The 16,626-nt window shown below is 45.7% G+C and overlaps 1 protein-coding gene across 3 annotated transcripts in view; it reads left to right on the top strand.

The window, feature by feature from the left end:
• The first annotated feature begins 218 nt into the window (after window positions 1–218).
• FARP1 (FERM, ARH/RhoGEF and pleckstrin domain protein 1) overlaps window positions 219–16,626 on the top strand; it is a 323,137-nt gene continuing 306,729 nt past the window's right edge. For 2 of the 3 annotated variants that reach the window (XM_082246158.1, XM_082246159.1), the window contains exon 1: window positions 219–568. The gene's annotated coding sequence lies outside the window, so the exon portion shown is untranslated. The remainder of the gene's footprint in view (window positions 569–16,626) is intronic. The other variant, XM_082246157.1, reaches the window with a different exon arrangement.

Raw genomic sequence — 16,626 nt, 5'->3', positions numbered from 1 at the left:
ACACTGGGGGGAGCTGTGTCCCGCTTTGTCCCCCCTCTTCCCTCCATCCAGACTGTGTGGTAGGAGTACAGACACTGGGGGGAGCTGTGTCCCGCTTTGTCCCCCCTCTTCCCTCCATCCAGACTGTGTGGTAGGAGTGCGGACACTGGGGGGAGCTGTGCCCCGCCACCATCCAGCACACGTCGCTCTCTCTCTCTCCTCCCAGGGGGAATGCGGGGAGGGGGAACCGGCTGGCTCAGAGTTGATGTGAGAGGAGAAGAAGGAGGGGAGAGCAGCGGCAGTGGTGGTTGCTGTTGTTCGGGTTATCTTCCCGCTCTCGCTGGTGTGAAGGAGGCAGCATTGCTCGTCTACACCCCTCCTCCAGGGAGAGTAGGCTGTGGAAATCCTGTTTGGAGAGCTGTTCCGACAATGGCGATCCCGAGGCAGACCCCATCCCGCTGCCTGCACGCCGGCCCTGCACATTAATGGCAGCACAGCCCCGGGGGTAGAGCTACGGACCGCACCGAGAGTCAGGGAGCTGCCAGAGAATACAACGGGAGACCTATAGACGGAGAGCCGGCTCTGAGAGGTAATACAAAGCTCCCTGAGTATGGAAGTATGAGCTCCACATCATACATAGAGCCAGGGGGACTCCGGCCACCTTCCCTGTATGGAGAGCAGGGACCAGAAGGGGGCGGTCTAGACAGGAGGAGGGGGGGGGGGAGTGTGGAGGTGGCAGGTCAGATTGAATGGAAAGGAGAAGAAGGGTGGAGGGATGGAGGAGGGGTGAGCAGGGCTGGAAGAAGAAAGGTGTTCTGTCTGTGGACACAGGAGAATTGTCTGTCACCCTGTATGTTATAGAGAACATTCCCTCACTGCATACAAGGGAACAAAGACACGATCAGCCAGGAGCACTGTGCATATCTCAGCACACAAAAGACATCACTACTCCTCTGATGACATGTGTCTTCACATCTTCCCTACTACACTACATTATTACTACATTCTTTTTTAGGATATATAGACACATAAGGATCTGTATTGTATTCGTACAGCTCAACACCAGGGACGCTCTATACTGCATACTTCCAATCAGGGCCGGTGCTAGACTAGCTACTTGTGCCCCCCCCCCCCCCAAAAAAAAGGGAAGGGGTTAAAAACTCTATGTCATACCCAGTGACCCTGATCCGATGGTTCCTCCATGTTATGCTTTCATACCCAGTGACCCCCCCATATTACTCCATGTCACACTCGGGGACCCTAATGTCCCTCCGTGTCACAACCAGGGACTTTGATGTTTTTCCATGTCACACCCTTGGACCCCAATATTCCTCCATGTCATGCTGTCATACCCACTGACCCTGATGTTCCTCCATGTCACACCCAGGGACCCCATGTTCCTCCATGTCATGCTGTCATACCCAGTGACCCCAATGTTCCTATGTCAGACCCTGATGTTTTTCCATGTCGCAGTTGGGGACCCTGATGTTCCTCCATATCACACCTGGGGACCCCAATCCCCCATGGCACACCTGGTGACCCCAAACTCCTGTTACACCCGGTGACCCCTATCCTCCATGTCACACCTGGTGACACTGATTCCCCATGGCAACCTGGTGACCCCGACCTCCTGTTACACCCGGTGACCCCTATCCTCCATGTCACACCTGGTGACTCTGATTCCCCATGGCACACCTGGTGACCCCGATTCCCTTTAATACCAGGGATGCTCCATGTAACACCCAGGGACCCCAATCCCCTGTTCTGGGGACACTCACTGGGTGGTATGAAGAGAGTGGCCCCCACTCTGCCCTCCTTCACAGTGATCCTGCTGATTCCTTCTCCCAGGACGCTCCTCTCCTGGACCACAGTGCTCACCACAGCTCCAACCGGCTCCTGGTGGAGGGTAAAGCAGCAGTCAGAGAGCTCCGCGTGTCCTTCATCACCAACCTCCTCAGACCATTCCGGTGCCTCGTCGCTTCTGCCCCATTAAAAGTTCCGCCCTCCAGTGCAGAGCTCCGGCTCAGGTTCAGCTCTCCTCCGCTCCCTGCTTAATACCAACCCAGGGAAATGAACGGCTGCCCACCAGCTCAGTGTCATTTCCTGCCTGCAGTTAAGGCCGTTCAGCTCCAGCTGAAGAGGATCATCATCAGCACTCTGGTGGGCTCCATTCCTGCCTCTTGGGGCCCCTCCAACAGTGGTGGAAAGCCAGGGCCTGATAGTTCCACCACTGCCCAAGACACCTGGCATCTTTCTTTGTCCGTTTTTCCTCCCCTACTGCCACCTCTCTCCTCAGCTCACAATAATCAGTCATGATGGAGAGAGAGTGCTGACTCCTGGCTGCGCCCCTAGGTGGCAATGCGCCCTAGGCGGCTGCCTAGTTTGCCTAGTGGAAGCACCGGCCCTGCTTACAATGGTCTAGTTTGGCACCATCTCATACCCACGGTATCACCGTGGAAGCTGACAACCGCAGTAGTGGTTGGCGCTACTATAGCGATCGCTGCAATCTTTATCCACTTGCTGACCACCTTACGTACATGTGCTGCGGCAGGTTGACTATTGCGCGAAATCACATACCTGTACGCCATTTCATGCAATAGCCACTAGGGGGCACGCGCTCCGATTGGAAAGAGGGGGAGCCAATCAGTGGGTCCAGCGGACCTGATATCCACCTGCCACCCACAATCGTTCCTGAGACAGGCAGGATGGCGGTCTGCCTATGTAAACAAGGCAGATCACTGTTCTGACAGGTAAGATAGAGATCTTGTGTTTCTGCCAAGCAGAAACATGGATCTCTCGGGTTGATTTACTAAAGACTAGGGCTGGGCGATAAATCGATTTAATCGATTTATCGATTTTTTAGTTTGAAACGATTTTTTTTTTTTAAACTCGAGTTTTTTTTACAATACTTTTTCCTGCCTTGTGCAGCCACCGAACTCGCCAGTAACGGACCTGCGGGGCGGGCGGGCGGTGCGTCTGTACAGGCCGGGGCTGCGGCGCGCTGTTGGTAAAGTCTCCCCGGCCTGGATGTGACGTCAGCTGCCGGGAGAGGAAGCGGGCGGTGCTTCTGTACAGGTCAGGGGCTGTGATAGGATAGGTTCCTATCCTATCACAGCCCCTGGCCTGTACAGACGGACCGCCCGCTTCCTCTCCCGGCAGCTGATGTCACATCCAGGCCGGGGAGACTTTACCTATCACAGCGCGCCGCAGCCCCGGTGTTCTAAAATTCAGCGTACCGAACAAATGCTTGCAGTGAGTGCCCAGGATTCCTTTAGTTTTCATTGCCTGTGGGGATTAAAAAAAAAATGACAAGTATTCATATACAATATCTGCTTGTGTACATCTTCTCTTTCTGATTAGCTTGGACGTATTAAGGGTCCTTGTCCAAACCCACCTGAGCGAGCCTGCCAGGAAACTGTCTCCTGTAGTGGGCCAATGGTCTTGGTCAGGGAATTCTCTAAACCACAATTACAGGACTCGTCACTTCCGGTGATGGGAGTCTCAAGTGCGCATGCGCACAAGACATTATCTTGGTTTGGTAAACTTAGAACACATAGCGGGCAGTTGAAAGAGAGGAGGCGGGGCTGAGGTGGGACGGAAGACACCGCCGCGTCATCTGCAGAACTGAATAGAGGAGGCGGGACAGAGGTGCGGCCGTGTAATAAATGCAGGACTTTAGCGACTCCTTGTTTTATTATCTTTAGCAATTATCGTATTATTTATCCTTAGGATTTCATAACATTTAGTATTTCTTATTTTGTATTATAGAAATACTAAATGTTATGAAATCCTAAGGATAAATAATACGATAATTACTAAAGATAATAAAACAGAAGGAGTCGCTTAAGCCCTGCATTTATTACACGGCCGCTCCTCCATCCCGCCTCCTCCGCCAGCTCTGCATATGTGCCTCCGTCCCTAATGTCTCAATGACGCGGCGGTGTCCTCCATCCTCCGTCGCACCTCAGCCCCGCCTCCTCTCAATCAGCTGTCCGCTCTCTGTTATAATTTTTCCAAACCTCGAAAAATGTCTTCTGCGCATGCGCACGGACGACTCCTATCAGCTGTTTTGTGATGCTCTGTCACCGGAAGTGACGAGGTCCGATTTTTTTCACGGGTCCGACAAAATTTTACAACACTGGCCTGTACAAACGAACCGCCCGCCCCGCAGCTGACGTCACATCCAGGCCAGGGAGACTGTACCTATTACAGCACGCCGCAGCCCCAGCCTGTACAGACGCACCGCCTGCCCCGCAGCTGACGTCCCATCCAGGCCGGGGGGACTGTACCTATCACAGCGCGGTGGTCCGTCAGAGTCAGACACACATATACAGCGCTTCTCCTTCTCCTCAGTCCTCCCTCCAGACTCTGCAGTCATTTTTAAGTGCATTGCAAAAAAAAATCGAAAATCGAATCGAAACTCGAATTTTTCTTTAAAAATTGAAGATTTTTTTTTTTAGGCAAAATCGCCCAGCCCTACAAGACAAAAACCACTGTGCACTACATATGCACTTGACAGTGCAGTCACTGTAGATCTGTGGGGTACATGCAAGGAAAATAAAAAGCATTTTTTGCTTGTACATGATCGGTGATAAATATCAGCAGAGCTTCCCCTTAAATCTACAGAGACTGCACTTTCAAGTGCACTTGCAGGGCACAGTGGATTTCCCTTTAGTAAATCAACCCCTGTCTTCCCCTTAGTCAGAGCAACCATTACTAGTAATAAAAAAATATATATATCCCATAGTTTGTAGACGTGATAGCTTCTGTGCATACCAATCACTATATACGCATATTGAGATTTTGTTTTTACCAAAAATATGTAGCAGAATACATAATGGCCAAAATTTATGAAGACATTTGATTTTTTACACTTTTTTTTATTGGATGTGTTTTTTTAACAGAAAGTAAAAAATATTGCTTTTTTTTTTTTTTCAAAATTGTCTTTTTAATTATAGCGCCAAAAATAAAAACCGCAGAGGTGATCAAATAACACAAAAAGAAAGTTCTATTTGTGGGAAAAAAATACATCAATTTTATTTGGGTACAACGTCGCCCGGCCACACAATTGTCAAAGTAACGCAGTGTGTATCTCAAAAAATGGCCTGGTCATTAGGAGGGTAAAACCTTCCGGGGCTGAAGTGGTTAAAATCCTGTTTCAAGCAACTGCGCACTGACCACAAGGGGTCGATTGCTTGGCACTATCATCATTGATAAAATGCCATGTATTTCTTTCCATTAAACAAGGTATAGATCATGATGTCATATCCCTCACCTCTCACCTCTCACAGAATGCCTTGTGTCCATTGATAACAGTGCGGAGTGAGCACCGTATTCAGTGTGCACTGGGGCTGCAGTTGCTGTTGTAGTAGTGTCACCTACTTCCAGCTTTCACAGCGGTGCTTCAGGTAGGAGATCTGCATACTTAACGTTAGTTCAGGCAGGAGCAATGCAATAAAGATTATAGAAAAAAGAAGGTAGGGTGAAAGACAAGGTGTCTGTCAACCCAAGAGAGAACAACTAAGGTCACCCACGAGGCAATGAGTATGAAAAATATTATAACAAAATGAATTTATTAGGCACGTATGTGTGTGGGCACTTGACGCTGACGCGTTTCACTGACTGAACGTCAGTTTCCTCAGAGCTCTGATAATCACTACAACACTCGGGAGGATTTCTGTTGCACTTTGTGAATGACTGCCTCATTTACCCATGACCCATCGGTCAATATTATGGAACCCAACACTGTCATTCTTATTCCCTTATTGGCGGTGAGTCACTGATTTCCACGGCATTTACTTGAGGTGCTCCATCAGAGGCCTTCCTTTTGGACTGTGGTCCCATCACTACCCCTTGCCCTGTGTCCTGGAGTTTATTTTTTCACTTTTTGGTCATTTGGACTTATTCATAATGACATGCGGGTATCATGATATTTCATCTTAACTTTCATCAGGAACCATCTCCATAGTCTCCTCGTAGTGGAACCACTATTGCCCTATTTGACTACATCATTTTTGATTGGTTTCTTTTTGGAATTCAGATTTATCCAGCCATCCTAGGTAGCATCATTGCACAGTGATCACCCAGGTGTTTCAGTTATTAGAGTTCTATCAGGCCTACATGTGCTGTTATACACTTGTCTATTACAGTTTATCAAGTCCATGGCGATTCAGTGAATGTGGTTGTTGTTTTTATACTGTTTTTATGTTTTTGCTGTGCCACACATTGCCATATGTATCACGGTGATTTTTTCAGGCATACGTGCCTAATAAATTCATTTTGTTATAATATTTTTCATACTCCTTGCCTCCTGGGTGACCTTAGTTGTTCTCTCTTGGGTTGACAGACACCTTGTCTTTCACCCTACCTTCTTTTTTCTATCACAATTTTTGTTCAACGGTCTTCGGGGGTGGTACATCATACCATTTGGGATTATCTCATTATTATTTTTGCATTACGGCAGGGCCATTTTGGGAACATCACCAAACCTTTTTTCAGCAATAAAGATTATACCTGGAGTTCAGCTTTAAGGGCCTGTTCACACTACATGCAGTGCTTTTTTCTGCTTTAAAAACGCATGGGAAGAAGATTATATGCTTACCAGTGCAGTGCGTTCCAGTTCCAGAAAAAAAAAAAAAATTAGAACATGCTTCTTTTTTTCCTGCAGAGAATTGTACTGGAACATGGTAAATAAGAAAAATGCATTGGACCACAGTACAGTGGAAAAAAAGCATATGTAAACAAATCAAAAATGCACTGTAACGCATTAAAAGTGCGCATGCAGAAACACATCCAGAACGGATCTGGAGGACATTTTTGTAGTGAGTCCCTTTCACATCACATGCAGTCCATTTTTTTTTCTACAATAAAAAAGCATGGAAAATAGGTTATATGCTTTCTAATGGCATAATTCACACCAGTGTGGTCAGTTCCAGTTCTAAGAAAAAAAAAGTAGAACATGCTGCATTTTTTCTTCACTGGAACACGGTAAATTGTATCAAAAATGCATCAAAAACAGGAATAAAAGCATCTGGAATGCCTCCGGAAACGCATAGATAACACATCAAAAACATGCATGGAAAAATGCATCTTAACAGATCTGGAGTGCGTTTTTGTGGTGTGAACCAGCCTTAAAGGATAAGTTCACCTTTTTGTAACATGTTACAGAGGCACAGGCAACCTGTCTTCCCCAATCTCCCCGTTTTTACTGCGTTAGGGGTAACTCAGCTGTGCGGGGCTCCACCCACCCAGCTGCATCATTCATTCACAGTGTGCTGTGAATATGAAAACTACAAGTACCAAGATACTTTGCAGCTTTCGGCTTGTAGTTCTCAGTGAACTACTGTGGGCCCATAGGCATAACTAGAACCTTCAGGGCTTCCTCTGTGATTGGCCCTTTACTGTGATCTGTGATCAGGGGGCATGCGGGAGGCAGGGTTCTGGGAGGATGCCCATGGACGCCATCCCAGAACTGGAAACCCGGGGCTTGGATGGAGGCTGGGGTCAGGGGGGACCCTTCATGGTTTCTCGCACCGGGGCCCTGAAGGTTCTAGTTACAACTCTGGGCCTGCTTTATTCCTAATGACATCAGAGGCATCTGATTGCTGGTAAAGAAGGCTGCCGGGGACTTGTTTAAAAGCCTAGAGGATCAGGTAAAAATAAAAGCTTCTTTACCTGGTCCCTTGGACATAAGCAGGTAGGTAACCCTTGAATTGGAGCTGTGCACAGTCAGAGGAGGACTTTTACTTTTCCCAGAGTTTAGCTTTAACCACATAATGACCGCTCACATTGCTGCTACTGCGGCAATGTGGCTCGTTATCGTCCAGCGACAAAGACCTACGTCGCTGGACTCCTCCCCTTGTGGGCGGCGCGCGCCATCGGAGGCTCGCTCCTGCTTTTTTCAGTCACAGCGGGAGTCGGGCCAGGGGAGGAGCGGCGGCGATCACCGCTGCTCTTCCGCGATCGTCGGGGAATCGAGTTTGGAGATCCGCCCGCCTGAGTAAACAGAAGCGGGCGGATCTCCTCAGTGACAGGGAGTGACAGATCGGAGTGTTCAGCATAGCTGGACATCCGATCTGTCCTTGTGTCACTCAGTCACCTCCCCCCACACACCTCAGTAAGCACTAGACATACATTAACCCCTCCCTCTCCAATAAAATTAACCCCTTCCCTGCCAGTGTCATTTTTACAGTAACAGTGCATATGTATAGCACTGATTACTGTAGTAATGTCACTGGTACCCCCAAAAGTGTCAAAAATGTCAGTCAAGGGTACGATCTGTCCGCCGCAATGTCACAGTCCCGCAAAAAAATCGCAGATCGCCGCCATTACTCGTTAAAAAAAAAAAACAGAAAAACACCAAAAATTACAGAAATATTTCCCGTAGTTAGTAAACGCAATAACTTTTGCGCAAACCAATCAAAATACGCTTATTGCGATTTTTTTTTTTTTTTTACCAGAAATATGTAGCAGAAAACAAATTGGCCAAAAATGATAAAAAAATTTTGATTTTTTTACATTTTTTTGGGGGGAATTTCATATAAAAAAAATGTGAAAAATATTGTTGTTTTTTCAAAATTTTCGCTCTTTTTTTGTTTATAGCGCAAAAAGTAAAAATCGCACATGTGATCAAATACCACCAAAAGAAAGCTCTGTTTGTGGGGAAAAAAAGGACGTTTTCGTTTAGGTACGGCATTGCATGACCGCGCAATTGTCAGTTAAATTCGCACAGTGCCGAATCGCAAAAAGTGGCCTGGACGTAAGACAGCAAAATCCTCCGGTGGTAAAGTGGTTAAAGAGGAGTTCCAGCCATTTACTCACCTGTCCAACGGTCCAGCGATGCGGCCGCCGGAAGCCTCGATCCTCTCCCTCGGCGCCGGCATCACTGCTGTGGGCACCCGGCTGTAACAGTTTGCGGCTTCACAGCCGGGTACCCACTGCGCATGCGCGAGTCGCGCTGCGCGCCGTGATTGGCCGGCAATCTTCTGGGACCTCTGACGTGTCCCAGAAGATTGCAGGGAGGGAGGGGGAGAGGAGAACTTCCGCTCAGGGCGCCGCGGCGCTCCGAGCGGAAGTGGGAGCGGGTACCTGTCAAAACTAGGTACCCGCTCCCCCCCCCAAAAAATGACATGCCAAATGTGGCATGTCGGGGGGTCAGGACTCCCTAAAGCGGAAGTTCCACTTTTGGGTGGAACTCCGCTTTAAGTGAAATAATGCAAAATAGAGGCCAAGTGCTGTATACATAGATAATGAAACTATCAGTATTTCTGATTGAGAAAACAAACCAATATGAGAATTTCCAATATATTTACTTATTCTAGGTCTTTATATAGGGCTGAACATTTATGCAAGTCTTTACATAATTTACATTCATTTATCTGAATATGTGGATGCATAATCCTTTCAACTACAGTTTAGGAACTGCGTGACTCTCTGCCGAAGATGTGCATGTTTGCAAGTTGGGGAGTTAGCTCATCTCTAGCCCCTGATTCTTGCCTTTCCATGAAAAGGTCACATAGAAATCATTAGAGGAAACCCAGGCTTTGTAAGCTCATTATTTTCTATCAGTCAGACCCAATGCAGAGGGGATGTGTCTGACCAGCCTTGACATGGTCACATTAACACCACAGACACTGTGATTAGAACAAGACAAAAACAAATGTCACTGTTATACTGGATGTCATTTAGACTATGGGTTGCTATGACAATGGAAGGGTTTTGTTGACTATGTTCTTACTGGGTAAACATTTATTTTTTCATTATTTTTTATAAGGAGCTTTCCAAGTGGATGCTTTTACAGACATTTGTGTTGTCTTTCAGGGCCCATTATGGCCATTTTAACACCTGTGTGATTTAACATGCGTTGTGCAATTCACAATAATACAGAACAAGAGAATTGTCATTGTCTAATGTGGGGCTACAAAAAAATAGCACTGGTGCATTTTTGGGGGTATAAAAATACATTTTAAACCAATAGAGTTCAGTGGGAGCACATGAAAAATGCATTTTCTTGCATTTAGCACACGACATAAAGCTCCCATCCATGCGCAAAAAATTAAATCGCTTTCGACAAACAGCTGACATGAAGGAGCGGATTAACATAACGTGTGATACTCCCATGAAATTCACTTGCACGAGGGCCTGTTGGCTCCACTAACGACACCATAATCCATACCCACATACAAAAGCGGATTGTCCATCCCCTACTCTTGCTTTCTGACCCCACCCGTACTAACCCCCCCCCCCCTCCCATTTTTATTTTTTTTTTCCCCCCCACACGCTTTTCCTTTCCTCTTGCTCCTAACCCTAAACACCTGCACTCTGGCTAACCATAAGCTAACTCATGTAGCCGTGATGTACTCTACTCAAGGGACCCCATGAGTCTCTTCCATGTTTATACTCCCCATGCGGTGCTATGTGACAGTTACGGTTGTGATAATGTTACTCGTATTATTATTGTTACCTATATTGCTTATTGACACTTCATACCCTGCAACGTCCGTTAACAAATCTGTTTAGGTGTCCACATAACAAGATCGTTCTCTCAAACCCAGTTGCAGCTAAATTGTCCTTTTCCTACGTATACTTGTTCCTGTACCTCTTTTGATAACTGTTAATATATAGATGACAATTTACGCTTTGTACTTTATTTTTCCCTTTGTATGGAACATTAATGTATTCCATTCCTTTTTTTACATGTGAAAAGAGGGAAGGGGGGCGCGCCACTAAGTGCAGTATTAATAGATTTCAGTTTATTCCAAAATATTAAAAACACAAGTGTAACATCAAAAGGGCTCATCTTTGGGTATGTGATCCGGGTGTCCACTGGGTTCCTGAGTACTTTCTCTCCCCAAACGTCACTGGAGATGGGGAGCTGGCTGTCCTGTGCTGTGCTTCCATGCTAACTTCAGGTGTAGCATTATCTGCATGGACAACCGATTCCTTTTATGCCCCATATATACTCCGTCCAGGTGATCTAAAGGCATTTGAAATTGTGGAGCGCCAGACTCCTATTGTGACTTATCCATTCCTTTTTCATACCACTGTTTCTTAGTAATTTTGATGTAAAACTTAATGGGGGAAAAGAAAGTCTAAAAAAATATGCAGACACAAAGTTTGAAACCTTGCCTTGAGTCATTGCGTTTGCGTAGATTTGCATTATTTTGCCACATTAGGCTGGTGTGTGTTCTTTGTGTTTTGCCCTATGTGTTGAAGCACTTTGACTTTTGAGCAGAATGGGTTAATAACTGCTGACCAAGGCTTTTTAATATCTGTTGCCAGCTAATCAAAACGTATGTTGTTTGTGCTACCGTTTACTTCTATGGGCCTTTAAACACATTGAAGCACAGAAAAAGCATAGATATCGTATTTTTCAAAATGCATTGCACTGGCATGGAAACGGGCAGTATTTTTATCATTAGTTAGACACACGTAAGTGCGTTAGAAGCAGAAGTGCAATGATTTAGTTGAGAGTCCTAGTAGGTGGGTGAGAGGTGTTGGGTTACTTTTGTTTTCACATCCAGGTAATATTATCCTCCAAAGCCGCTTTCTTGTTTTTGTTGAAGAAAATGTGAGCATGTTCCACCTTTTTAGTTTGTTTCTCAGAATTACACACCATATAAGAAGGGTGGTAGAGCCTTGGAATGAATTGACACAGCTGCTGGACTCGTGTAATTATTAACACAATTCAGCATTGAATATTTCTACTTTACTACCTTACTTACATTTTGTATATATTGCTTGTATTTTTAGTTTACAGGGTAATAATGATGTCCACAATGGAATATTTCTCAGTGACTGCTGAAGCTAGCACATATATCCACCACTGCATGTTTTTATTCAGTTTTCTAAGGAAACCATATATTTTTAATACACTGTCTTGAACACTGAAGAATGATGTTCCTCTACAAATGCCCAGGAGTTGGAGATTTTCAGCTGCCACTTTTTTTTGAGTCCATGTTAGCTGATGTCCATGTATTTACATGTTTTGTGGCCTCCTGAAAGCTTCTTCCTTCTTTATCAAAGTAAAACCCCACTTTTCGTGATAAACAAATCCTCTCCAAAGCCAGATTCTTACCGAAGCTGTTCTGAAGATCTTGAGATAGGCCACACCAGCAACTTTCTCAAGTTATCACTTGATGAAAACCAGCAATCCTGTAATGTTACCAGTAGCACTATGAAGAATTCTGGGAGAAGCTGCGAGGCAGGACCTCACTTGGCTAATGGGTTTTCTGGGGGTGCTGTGTTCAAAACTTTTGCACAGACAACCCTCCGAATTTGTTTTTAAAACAGTTTTGGAAAAATCAAATAGAGCCATGATTGCAAGGAAAGGTAGTGGGTCCTCTTTTGTTAGTTTTAGAAATGGCATCCAATTACAAAATGACTCGTGTAGCAATTTGGGTGTATGGTATGTGAGTTATACATATGAGCATGAATTTTTGATTTTAATTATATACTGTTACCCTTGGTTGACACCTTTTTTGCAGTGTTTTTTTGTGCGTTTTGCAGAAAGGCAACTACAGTCTGTTGCTGTTTTTGGAAACGGTCAAGGACTTTTTTTCTGCAGCAGATTGCATTTTGTGTGTAATAGACTTCGATGGACTTGCACCAAAAATGCAAGAGTTGCATTTTTGTGCGTTGGGCGTTTTGCTTTTTTTTTTTTTTTTGCCCAATAGGAAAGTATGACAGTTCTGTTCATGGAGTGTGACTTTGATGTGACTTTACACCCACTGGTACTCAAGTAGCATTAAAGTAGTACAGGAACCTTAGTGGCCAAGTCACATTTTGGGGTTAAGATTAAATGTTAGGGGTAAGGTTAAATGTTAGGGTTAATGGCTTAAGGGAGGGGTATCAAACTCCATTTCATCGTGGGCCGCATCAGCATTATGGTTGCCCTCAAAGGGCTGGTTATATCTGTAGGATTAGATGTCCATAGCACCCCATGTCCTGGGGGGGCAAAGAGGAGCCTTTCTACAGCTGTGCAGAGGAGTGCAGGATCTGGCAAAGGAGTTCTGTCCTCTCTGCTGTCGACTACAGAGACAAGGTGGGGGGCAGAGACATGGGGGGTGCTGCAGCTGCAGGAGAGGTGCGAGAGCCACATGAAATGGCCTGGGGTGCCGCATTCGGCCCGCGGGCCTTGTGTTAAATGTTAGTGTTCAGGGTTGGCAGTAATTGTTGGGGTTAGAAAGCTAACCCAAACAATTTTCCCTAACCCTGATTACCACTAACCCTAGTCCCTAATCATAACATTCAGCCCTAGCCCCTAACATTTAACCATAACTCTTAACCCTAACATGCAACCATGGAAACATAAAGTTTCCTGCTCCACTCTGATATGACTTTGATGCTACTTGAGTGCCAGAGAGTGTGAAGTCACATCAACATCGCACTCCATGAACAGAACTGTCATACTTTCCTTTTAGCCACAAAAAAGTGCAAAATGCATAAAAAACGCATGTTCAAAAACTCAAAACGCACCGCAGAATACACCGGAAAAGTGCATCAACCGAAACCTGCGTAGTCTGCTTATTTTTAAAATGACTGTGAATGTCTCTGCACTCACACAAAAATCATGAATAAAACCCACAATGTTTGTGATATGTGTAAAATGGCAGTTTTTATTTGTTGCCTTTCGCAAAGTAAATGTAACATTCCCTAACGTTTAGCCCCCGTTCACACTGGGGCGACCTGGTCGCCTGACAGGTCGCCGTAGGTCGCCTCCCATACAGAAGCTATGGACCCGTTCTAATAGGAGCGACACAAGTCGCTCCGACTTAGAAAAAGGGTCCTGAGCTTCTTTGGGGCGACCCGGAGCGACCTGCATAGACTTCAATGTTATGAAGTCCGTGCCGGCCGCTCCGAGGAAGTCGGATCGCCCCAGTGGGAATGGGGGCTCAACAAGAAGAGTAAGGCTTCACGTATAGGCTTTTAGCAGAGTTTAGTAGCTGCTGCGTTTAGGTGATTTTAAACCTCCCTCTCTTGAACGTGGAAGAATCCCGTTCAGGATAGGAATGTTTTGCCCTCTGGCCGCAGGAGAATGCAAATCACGGCGTGGACACAGTAAATGTAGGCGGATATATATTAAGCTTTTAAGAATATCCTATAGCTTAAGGCTTCATGTACACTAGCCTACTCTGGCCGCTCCTAAACTTGAGTTTATGAGCTTTTGCCAGTAATTTGCCAAAGTTCCTAAACTCAACTTCATAAAAGCCTGTGTATCAATGCACAGGAGCTGCTGCATTTTAGGTGAGGTTAAACCTCTCTCTTCTTAGGAACTTTTTGACCGCCGGCGGCGATTTTGTCCCCGTTTTGCATTTTCCTGCAGCCTTGGTAAAGGTAGCCAGTGTACATGAAGCGTAAGAGCCGGTTCACATTAGAGCGATCCGACTTGCCGGGGCGACCTCAAGTCGTGGTGCGCTGCTCGCACCGCGACCTCGGAGCGGCCGGCACAGACTTCATAACATTGAAGTCAATGCAGGTCGCTCCAGGTCGCCCCAAAGAAGCTCCGGACCCTTTTTCTAAGTCGGAGCGACTTGTGTCACTCCTATTAGAACGGGTCCACAGCTTCTCTATGGCAGCCGACCTACGGCGACCTGTCAGGCGACCAGTGTGAACCGGCTCTAACACTTTAGGCTAAAACAGTTGACCAGAGGAAAAACAATGAGGGAGACTTATGTACAATGTACAAAGTTTATGGCGATTACTGTGCAACAAATCAATTACTTTGTATAGCAGAGAACTGCTATACTGAATTGATAAAATGTTGCAGAGACAGAACTACATTGTTTGTTTATCTTAGGTTATCTATGGTGGATCTGTGAAGAGTATGGTAAACTTGTCAAACAACAAAGTTCTGTCTGCAACTTTGTATCAACTCTATATAGTAGTTCACTCTCTGTGGTAGTGTTTCATTAAAGCGGAGTTCCACCCGAAATTTATACTTACCTCCATCTTCTCGCTCCCGGTCACCTGAAAAACAAATGGATAATCGCAATTTTTTTTTTTTTTCACTTACCCTTTAGAGAAAATATACTCACCTTACTTCCTTCTTCCTCCCCTCGGCGGCCACGGCGATTCGTCACTTCCTGGCCTTTGCAATGATTCCTGGGAGCTGAACGTCATCGCTCCCAGGAATCATTGCGCCTGCACCGGCCCCGACGTCAGTTCCGGGGCGCGCATCATTCCCTTCTAAACAGCTTCTGGGCATGCCCAGAAGCTGTGGAGGGATGACGCGCGCGACCCGGAAGTGACGTCGGGGCCAGTGCAGTGCATCGTGGGACCGAAGAGGACCGAAGAGGATGCGGAAGAGGATCGCGCTGGCTTCAAGCTGCCCACACCTGAGATGGCAGCGCTGGACAAGACAATTTCAAGGTAAGTATTTACCCTGAAAGGTAAGTGCAACCCGGGACAGATCAGAGGCTAGCCATTGTGGAATGTACTAGCCCTGACTGTCCCGGGGGTATTTTTATAAAAAAATGTATAACTAGGGTGGAACTCCACTTTAACATTGCCAGTGTTGAGCAAAGGAAGCTCTGTAGGCTTTGTAGATGTAGTGCAGAGCTTTTATCTCCCTCCTATTATATTTCCTTCTGTGGTCAGTTTTTTTTTTTTTTTTTTTTTTTTTGGGCCTATAGTGTTAGGCTATTCTTTTTTTATTGCTGAAATGTTCTTAAGGCTTTTTTCCCCCCTTGGATCAAATATTGCAATAGCCCTGCGAATGGCAAAAAATAGAAACTGACATTCACACACCTCACAAATGTTATGAGTATTTGTGACTTTTGCGCAAATGCTGAGACATTCATAAAGTGAAATTCTTATATGTGTGATTCCTGGTTTCTTGTGTGGCTGTGGTACAAATATTGGGTTCTAAATGACACTTTGGCTTAGACTTGGAAGCTGCCGTATTATTAATTGGATACTCAAGCTCCAGGGGCCTCATTCTAATTCGTGATTTACAGATTCGGAATTCTTATATTATATGATAGGTTACTTTTTAGTATACCAAAGAATCACAAAGCTGTTGTCCTCAACCTGCTTTCTTTCACTAAATCATTTTGCATATTAACCTCGTGCTGACCATATAACTTACAGTCTCTCACAAATGTGAGTACACCCCTCACATTTTTGTAGATATTTTCTTATAGGTTTTCATGTGACAACACTGCAGAAATGACACTTTGCTAGAATGTAAAGTAGTGAGTGTACAGCTTGTATAAAAATGTATATTTGCTGTCCCCTCAAAAAAATTCAACACACAGCCATTAATGTCAAAACCACTGGCAACAAAAGTGAGTACACCCCTAAGTGAAAATGTTCAAATTGGGCCCCAAGTGTCACTATTTTGTGTGGCCACCATTATTTTCCAGCACTGCCTTAATCCTCTTGGGCATGGAGTTCACCAGAGCTTCACAGGCTGCCACTGGGATCCTCTTACACACTTCCATGACGACATCACGGAGCTGATGGATGTTAGAGACCTTGCGCTCCTCCACCTTCCGTTTGAGGATGCCCCACAGATGCTCAAAAGGGTTTAGGTTTGGAGGCATGCTTGACCAGTCCATCACTCTTACCCTCAGCTTATTTAGCAAGGCAGTGGTAGTCTTGGAGGTGTGTTTGGGGTCGTTATCAGGTTGGTATACTGCCCTGCGG

Source organism: Pelophylax lessonae (genome assembly GCF_965119305.1).
Source record: "Pelophylax lessonae genome assembly, chromosome: 2".
NCBI classification, from domain to species: Eukaryota; Metazoa; Chordata; class Amphibia; order Anura; family Ranidae; genus Pelophylax; species Pelophylax lessonae.
The sequence above is the reverse complement of the archived record's forward strand: the minus strand, read 5'-3'. Positions and strand labels throughout refer to the sequence as shown.